The sequence below is a fragment of the Equus caballus genome, chromosome 14 (genome assembly GCF_041296265.1).
Source record: "Equus caballus isolate H_3958 breed thoroughbred chromosome 14, TB-T2T, whole genome shotgun sequence".
NCBI lineage: Eukaryota > Metazoa > Chordata > Mammalia > Perissodactyla > Equidae > Equus > Equus caballus.
This window is the reverse complement of record NC_091697.1, coordinates 54,496,497-54,504,668: the sequence shown is the minus strand read 5'-3', so window position 1 is coordinate 54,504,668 and position 8,172 is coordinate 54,496,497. Positions and strand designations below refer to the sequence as shown.

The 8,172-nt window shown below is 42.1% G+C and overlaps 1 pseudogene; it reads left to right on the top strand.

The window, feature by feature from the left end:
- The first annotated feature begins 5,165 nt into the window (after window positions 1–5,165).
- Window positions 5,166–5,336, top strand: LOC100629258 (small ribosomal subunit protein uS14-like; annotated as a pseudogene).
- The last annotated feature ends 2,836 nt before the right edge of the window (window positions 5,337–8,172 follow it).

Here is an 8,172-nt window from a genome sequence, read left to right as displayed (position 1 = left end):
ACATGATCTTATATATAGAAAACCCTAAAGAATCCGTTGGAAAACTATTAGAAATATTCAACAACTACAGTAAATTTGCAGGATAGAAAATCAACTTACAAAAATCAGTTGCATTTCTATACTCTAATAACGAACTTACAGAAAGAGAACTAAAGAATACAATCCCATTTACAATTGCAACAAAAAGAATAAAATACCTAGGAATAAATTTAACCAAGGAGGTGAAGGACTTACACAATGAAAACTATAAGATATTATTGAAAGAAATAGATAACGACATAAAGAAATGGAAAGAGATTCCATGCACATGGATTGGATGAATGAACATAGTTAAAATGTCCATACTACCCAAAGCAATCTACAGATTCAATGTAATCCCAATCAGAATCCCAATGACATTCTTCACAGAAATAGAACAAAGAATCATAAAATTCATATGGGGCAACCAAAGACCCCAAATTGCTGAAGCAATCCTGAGAAAAAAAAAAAGCAAAGCCAGAGGCATCACAATCCCTGACTTCAAAATGTACTACAAAGCAATAGTGATCAAAACAGCATGGTACTGGTACAAAAACAGGTACACAGATCAATGGAACAGAACTGAAAGCCCAGAAATAAAACCACACATCTAAGGACAGCTAATCTTCAACAAAGATGCCAAGAACATACAATGAGAAAAGATAGTCTCTTCAATAAATGGTGTTGGGAAAACTGGACAACCATTTGCAAAAGAATGAAAGTAGACCATTATCTCATGTCATACACTAAAATAAACTCAAAATGGATCAAAGACTTGAAGATAAGTTCTGAAATCATAAACTTTTCTGGAAGAAAGTATAGGTAGTAGACTCTTTGATGTTGAACTCAAAAGGGTCTTTTCAAATACCATGTCTCCTCGGACAATGGGAAAAAAAGAAAAGATAAACAAGTGGGACTAAAGAGCTTCTGCAAGACAAAAGAAACTAGGATCAAAACAAAAACAAGCCACCAATTGGGAGAAAATATTTGCAAATCATGTATCCGACAAGGGGTTAATGTCCTCAATATATAAAGAACTCACACAATTGAACAACCGAAAAACAAAGTTTGATCAAAAAACAGGCAGACATTTTTCCAAAGAAGATATACAGCTGGCCAATAAACACATGAAAAGATGTCCAACATCACTAATCATCAGGGAAACACAAATCAAAACTACACTAAGATACCACCTTATGCCTGTTAAAATGGCTATAATCACTAAGACTAAAAATAACAAATGTTGGAGATGGTGTGGAGAAAAGGGAACTCTCATACGCTGCTGGTGGGAATGCAAACTGGTGCAGCCACTATGGAAAACAGTATGGAGATTCCTCAAAAAAATAAAAATAGAAATACCATATGACCCAGCTATTTCACTACTGGGTATCTATCCAAACAACTTGAAATCAACAATCCAAAGTGACCTATGGACCCTTATGTTCATTGCAGCATCATTCGCAATAGCCAAGACATGGAAGCAACCCAGTTGCCCATCAACCAATGATTGGATAAAGAAGATGTGGGATATATATATATATACAATGGAATACTACTCAGCCATAAAAAAAGACAAAATCATCCCATTTGCAGCAACATGGATGGACCTGGCAGGGATTATGTTAAGCGAAATAAGCCAGGCTGAGAAAGACAAACACCATATGACTTCATTCTTATGTGGAAGATAAACACATGGACAAAGAAAACAGTTCAGTGGTTACCAGGGGACAGGGCATGGGGGATGGGCACAGGGGATGAAGGGGAGCACTTATATGGTGATGGACAAGAAATAATGTACAATTGAAATTTCGCAATGAGGTAAACTATTATGGACTCAATAAAAAAAAAGGAAACTTCAAAAAAAACCCCAGTCACTTAAATGTTACCCCCCTCTGAAGACTTCTCTGATCTTCTCTGATAACTAATCTCCTCCTCCATTGTCCAGTAGGACATGTAACACCAAATGGTACGTGTTGATTTACAGATTTGTCTACCTCACTAGACTGAGTTCCTTAGAACATACATTAAAATTTCATCCTTCTTCAATCCCTTACCCAGAATCCAGAATGAAAGGATCTCTGCATTGTCCATGATTAGGTAGAATCATACTGACTTTACAGTTGAGAAAACTGAAGCCTAAAGAGGTAAGAGTCACAATGCCAGTTGGCAGTAGACTTGGATCTAGAAATCAGTTATCCAGTTCCTAATCCGGAGTATTTTCCATCAGCGCTGCCTTCCCACATGGGGCTGGAGCTGGGCCTGCCCATCTCTGCAGAAAGTGACATCTTCAACCCTAAGTCCCATTCAGCCAGAGCAGCTTGATACAGAGGTCTCTGCAGTCTGGGTGTCAAGATCAAAACACAGGGCACTCCTAGGCACTGCCACGTTACCTCATTGCCTTTTTCTCCCATTTCCAGGGAGCTCACTAGACTCCCTGTGAGCAGTTTAGCTCCAGATACCTAAACTCACCCAAGCTCCTGAGGATCCATGGAAGACCTCACTTGAAGCACTGTTTGTCAAGGAGCAGAAGGGTGACCTAGTTGAGTGGCCTTGGACAGAGGATCAAGGGGAGATGCAGCGCAGGAGCTGAGAATGCCTATATTCTCCACATTGTCTTAACTCCCAGAATCCTAAGTATAGAGAAGGCCATTGGGAGGGAGCCTTTAATTACCTGCAGGTGTCCCAATTAAGCAGCATTGCCTCCCCAATTAGCAGTCCCTTCCATTGGAAATCATTAGGCTTAATTCCATTTCCCAGGAAAGATCTTAATCAAGCAAGCTCTGTCCCCAACTCCTGAGGCAGCCAGACTCCTGCTGACGTCAGCCTAGCCCTGTCTGGCCTGGATGATGATGCTAAATTGGGCTCTGGGTCAATTTCCCAAGTAAACACATCCCTTTAATTACACTATTTTCTAGTGTTTAGCCAGACCAAGGGTCTGTGTTTCTTAAATTACTTACTAAAGGTAGAGCATGTTCAAAGAAGGTGCCTCCCTAAAGGAGGAGATAAATTTGTAAGCACACTCCGAAAAAGCATCTCTGTTATAAAAAGTAAATCTGCAACACCATGGGGTGAAAGCTACAAAGCACAGCCTCTTTTCAAGATGTACGATACGGAAGCTACAGGTGCCTTCATTGTCAAAGCAGAGGAGTCCCCATTCCCCTCCTCCTTTTTCTTTCCTTCACTATTCCCAAAATTATTAAATTGAGGGAGAGAACCTCAGGAGAGAAGAGATCTTTCCAGGTGCAGATGCCCATAGATGACTTTTCAAGTTCTCAGTCTTTGAATCCAAACTGTTTTAGTTGGAAAGTGAGAGAGAGGGACTGGAGGAAGAAAATGATTTGGAGTTATCCCCACCTGGACGACTGCCAACAAAATTGCATGCCAGCACTAAAGCCAACTGCTGACCACTAGATTTACAATTTTTTTAGAGATCCTCCTTCTTGGTTGCATCCAACTCTCTTGTTCCAAATCAGAGAACCCCATTCTCATGCTGACAAAGGGTTTATTCCCAACCAAGGGGTTCATTTCCCCTGTCTACACCAGCCTGAAATCCTTCACACCGCAGTGTTGCCAAAGCAGCTTTCTTCCCCACCCCCAGCATGGCATCCTCCTCGCTCTCCACAGGCTTATCTCTTCCTTCCTTTTGCTTCATTCTCAGCAGACTTAAACCTCCAGGATAGGGGAAAGGGAGGGAGGAAAAGTACAAGATAGAATTGGTTCAATCACAGTTTAGAGTCCCTGGAAACTTATCCACGAAAATCCTACAAATACATCTTAATTTTCACTCTGAGATAGACTATGAAGTTCAAATCAAATTCTGTTTCCTTTAACTTTTTTCATATCCATGTTAATCACATTCCAATGAAATTGAAGAGAGAAGTGCCCCTTTCCTTGATACTAAATTTAATATGGAGATGATAGAAGTGCATTTGTCATTGTTGCCTGGAGAGCTTCGTGCATTAGCCCTCCAGAAATTAGATCAACACCTAACCATGCCTGCCACTCCCCAAGTTCTCACCACAGCGCCAGCCTCTGCAATAATCACCCTCTATTGAGTTTTTTCCCGCATGATTTATTTTTTAAACCGCAAACTCAGATTACCTTAATTCAGTACTACACAACATTTAGGGACAAACTCCCAAACCCTAGGGGACTCAGATCCTGTCCCCTGATGGGTTGATTTTATATATATATATATACATATATATAATTTGTCTGAAATCAATTGTTTTTCTATTGACATTTACCATTTCTTCCCTCGCTTCCCCAAAAACAAAACTACTTAGATCTGATAAAGCTTCTGGCCTGTTAGATGAGCTTCCCTTCCTTCCTTACAGAAATCCTGAATGAAAATGTCACTGCTCTGACAGTGCTCTAGAGACATTTTCCAGGTGCAAATCACAATTTGTCACTGGGTTCAGTTTCAAAGCATTTTGATTAGGGAAAATGCGACTCTTCAAATTTTTCTTAACAAGTCTCAAGTCATCCCTGAGAATTCAGATGCCTTGAAACCTACGCTTCCCAGGCCTCTGTGCCACCTCCAGGGAGCAAGGCAGGTAAAGCCTTGTGATAATAGTAGCAGTGGTCATAATACTAATGAGTTAATGTTTGAGTCCTCCCCCGTCCCAGAAACAATTGAAAAGTGCCCTCCCTGTATTATCTCACTTACGTGATAGATAGGACTACTACCCACATCTTACAGAAGGGGAAACTGAAGTTTAGAAAGGTCAAGTAATTTTCTCAAGAGCACACAGCTAGTAAGTGACTGTGCCCAGGATTCAAAGCCAGTTTGTTCTATTGCCAAGTTGTCTGAAACCTCAGAGTAGATCAGGAAGGAAATTAACCCTGAGCAGGGTTAGCGTCTACAGCCTCTGTACTAAACCTCGACTCCTGCTCTGCTTACATGAGTGCAAGTTAATTCCTTATATTAGCTCTGACCCTGGACTCAGGTTCTCACCCCAGGTGCATCACTTTCCCTCTGAGTCTTAGCTTTCTCATTTATGCAATGAGAATATTGGGCTGAGGAACCCCATTGGAAACTTCCAGCTCCAATACTCTAGAATTCTAGGTAGATATGATGTAGATAGTTCTATGAACAGACATTTAAAGTTGGAGAACTTTTGCCTGCTTGCATCCAAGAAAGCAAGATGGGTCACCAGTAGCTCCACTGGAGCCATCCAAGAAAATTCGGCCAGTGTTCTTATTCTTGCCACATCTGCTCAAACTTGCGAGGTCTGATTCGGAAATATACTCTCAATATATGCCATCAGTGTTTCCATCATTACATGAAGGACATAGGCTTCATTGAGTTGGACTAAGTGAGACTTTCTTGAATGGGTCATCCAGGACATCTGCTTTACCACAGAAATGATGCTAGCTCTTTGTACATAAAATTTTAAAATATACTTCAAAAAAATTTTTTAATAAAGTTGGAGAATCCCTAGAGGTGATCTAATCTGGGCATGTCAAATGCATGGCATACAAACTACCTCTTCCCTCTGCTATGCCCATGGCAGACATCACTAATGGATCATGATCCTCTTTTTTACGAGCCCAGTTGTAGCTTCAGAAACCTTTTCAATTCCATGCTGAGGAAACAACTGAGTGAGACAATGGCACATTGAATAAACCTATTTGCCATCTCTGATATTAATCAACTTTCTTATTTACAAATGAGGAAATTGAGACTGAGAGATAGTAAGGGATTCAATAAACATCTGTTGAGCAATTAATATGTGCTAAGTCTTGTGTTGGATCCCAAAGATAAAAAGGTGAACAAGACATAGTCTTGTGCTCTAATAACTTTCAGTTTAGTGAGAGGTGTATGCTGTTAAACAAGCAATTACAATACTGAGTAATGAGTATTATTGGGCCACATGAGAAGCCACCTAACCTAGACTGACAGATTCGTGGAAGGCCTCCTGCAAGAAGTAGCTCTTAAGCCAAGTCCTGAAGGGAAATAGAAGTTTTTTCAGATGAAGAAGGGATAAGAAGACCATTCTAAACAGACGGAGAAATCCAACAGAGCAAGAGAGTTCAGACTACTAAAGAGTCATAAGCTGCAAGTGATGGCTGGAGCCTTAGAGCATAATATATGAGTTGGAGAATAGTGAGCAAAGAGGAGACCAGCAAGGACCAGCCCATGAATGGCCACACATGCCACGCTACAGAGGCCATTCTCTGAAGACATGGCTGTACTCCTCCCATTGAGAGGCAGGGTCTTTGTCCCTTCTCCTTGAAACTTGGCAGGCTTGTAACTGCTTCAACCAAGATAGTACTGTGAATATGATTCCATGTGACTTCTGAGGCCAGGCCAGGAAACACTGTGCAGCTTCCACCATGTTCATTGGAACTCTCACTCTTGGAGCCATGAGCCACCATATAAGAAAACCAACTACCCTAAGACCACCATGCTGGAGCGGCCACATGTAGGTGCTCCAGCTGATAGTCCCAGCTAAACCCAGCCTTCTAGGCCACCCCAACAAAGTGCTATATATGTAAGTGAAGCCATCTTGGACTTTAGATCAGCCCATCACCAGCTGAATACCACCAACTGACCTCTGTTGATGCCCCCACGGAACAGAAAAATTGCCCAGCTGAGCCCTGCCTGAATTCCTGACCCACGATTTAAGAGATATAATAAAATGGCTGTCATTTTAAGCCACTAAGTTTTGGAGTAGTATTTTTATACAGCAATAGATAACAGAACAGCAAGAGTATTGAAGGTTTTTAAGAAGGAGAGTGATGTGATCAGATTTGCTCTGGAAGGAGCACTCAGGCTGTTGTGTGGGTAACGGACTGGGGAGTGGGGAGAATGGAGCAGAACAGTTCTTTGGGCTACTTCAGTTGTATAGGTAAGCACCAACCAAGACAGTGACAGTGAGATGAAGAGAAATGCTGAGCTGATTTGAGGTATATGTAGAAGGTAGAGTCAACAGAATGCAGTCACTGACTGGAGAGAGGAGAGCCAAGAAAGATTCCCAGTTTTCTGGCTCCAGTGACTGGGAGGATGGTGGTACCATGTGCTGAGATGAGGAAGTTTGGAGGAGAAGCGTGTATGGGCAGCATGAGGAGAGAAGTGAGTCCATTTTAGACGTGTTAGGTGAGACAATGCAGGATGAGGCGGATGGCAGCTAGAGAACACAGGAGATCCATCTGGGCTGAAGACCTGGATTTGAGAGCCATCCACTAAGGGATGGCGCTGCAAGCCCCGAGAGGGATGCAATTACCAGGGATCTCACTGTGAGGAATGAAAAGAGGGAAACGGGGCAGAACCACAGGGAGTAGCAGGGCTGAGACTGAGCAGAGACAGAGCACAGCCTGGCCACCTGAGGCTAGGTGACACCCAAAAGTTGCTTACCACCTCCCTTCTCCTGTCTCCTGTCCCCTAGGAACTTCGGGGCTTTGAACATGACAAACACTGAGGCTGAGGAAATGTGACACTAGGCTCTCTTCCTCTGTTGCTCATCAGAATTGCATATGCCACCCCATGTCAACTTCTTTAATTTTGTAAATGCTCTGCTTTATCCTCCTCTCTCCATTCCCTCCAGCCTGATTGTTTTCTTTTAAATGCTCCTCATTTCTTTCCGATTTCATTTTCTTTCATCTGCAACCTGCTATTAAGGTTGTTTTCCCCACAGCTATTTTGACACCAAAGCAGCTTAATCTGTTCTCCTAATTAGCTAGTGATGATACACAGAGTCCAACATCTCCTGCACAATAGCATTCTCTCCAGTCATCTCCCACAGCTCCCCACATAATTGAGGCGTTTCCTTCCCGCTTCCCTCTCTCCTCCCTCCTGTTCCTTTGGCTCCTCCAGTCAGATCTTTCTCTCCATGGTCAGGAGACCATGGACCTGAACCATTGTCCTGCCCAGTGACTACAGTAGCCATCTTGAGAGTCATTCCATGGAGTGAGACATTATCTCCATAAAGCCACTGTGAGAAAGCATCAGAAGCATTAAGCAGTATTAGTGGATGTGAGATAATCTTCCTTTGAGAGTTAACAAATTTGGATGGAGATGTTGAAGGTTTTAATCAAGAGGTTGAATGGAAGAAATTTGGACCAACGTCAAGTCCAAATAAAAGAAAATGTAAAGATGAACCTGAAGGGTGGACAGTCAAGTCTGGGAAGTACAGTTGGGTAGGGGGTTGT